This window comes from Aplysia californica, unplaced genomic scaffold, assembly GCF_000002075.1.
Source record: "Aplysia californica isolate F4 #8 unplaced genomic scaffold, AplCal3.0 scaffold00134, whole genome shotgun sequence".
In the NCBI taxonomy this organism is placed as follows: domain Eukaryota; kingdom Metazoa; phylum Mollusca; class Gastropoda; order Aplysiida; family Aplysiidae; genus Aplysia; species Aplysia californica.
The window spans coordinates 760,298-761,311 of record NW_004797404.1 but is presented as its reverse complement, the minus strand read 5'-3'; positions in this window follow the sequence as shown (position 1 = coordinate 761,311).

The window sequence follows — 1,014 nt, the reverse complement described above, 5'->3', positions numbered from 1 at the left end:
AGAGAGAGAGGGGGGAGAGAAAGCGAGAGAGGTGACCTTTCACTTTCACGGTAGTTCACCACACACTTTCGCCGATAACACTGAACGCATTGATACAAGTGAATGAAATTGATAACAACCATCCTCCCGTTTTCTTTTTTAAACATTTTATATCTCTGGATTGGTCGGTGATATCAGCAAAAATTCAAAGGGTTAGATAAGTAAAGGGTGTAAGTCACATAATTTAAAAAAAATTAGTATTTTGGTTAAAATATGTTTGTTTCTATTTTAGTTACCCAAGACCGAGAACGTATTACGACACACGTCAAGGGAGATTATTCAATATAAAACTTAAAAGAAATGACTGAGTGGTATGAAATCAGAGTTATGTCCTTTTAAAATTATCAAAACTTGATAGTACATTATGATGTATAATTATTATTCAATTTCAGTCCTGCACGAGTTTTACGGCTCTTCTAACTGCGTACGGTCATATGAACTCGGGTTGACCCTGGCAAGCAGGGTCGGAAGCATGCCTTCTAAACTATCTAAATTATATTGATAGGGGCGTAACAACACTAAAGTAAACGAAAACATTAAAATTAAATAACTTTGCCTCTTTTGGAGAGACCCAAAGGTTTCTGTGGACCTTGATCGTGAAGTCGGTATCCCGTCTGGAACAATTAAAATGGTTTTTCATCTCCCTGCGAAATGTATTCATGTGTCTGAGAGGTATGCCCAATTCGTAACTTGGTTAAAATAACCTCGATTTTTCTGGAAAGACCAAGGGGTTTTAGTGGACCTTACTTGGGAATTATGTTGTGGAGTTAATAGTTCACTTGTTCGCTCCATTGTTTCTCCCAGAGACTGGAGGCATAGCCTTTTACCTTATTTTTAAAGTCTGTCTGCGGGAAAGACAAGGGTTCCTTCGCCAGAAGATCAATCAGCTCGTTTCCTCGAATGCCTAAATGGCGAGGAAGCCAAACACACACACACACACACACACACACACACACACACACACACACACACACA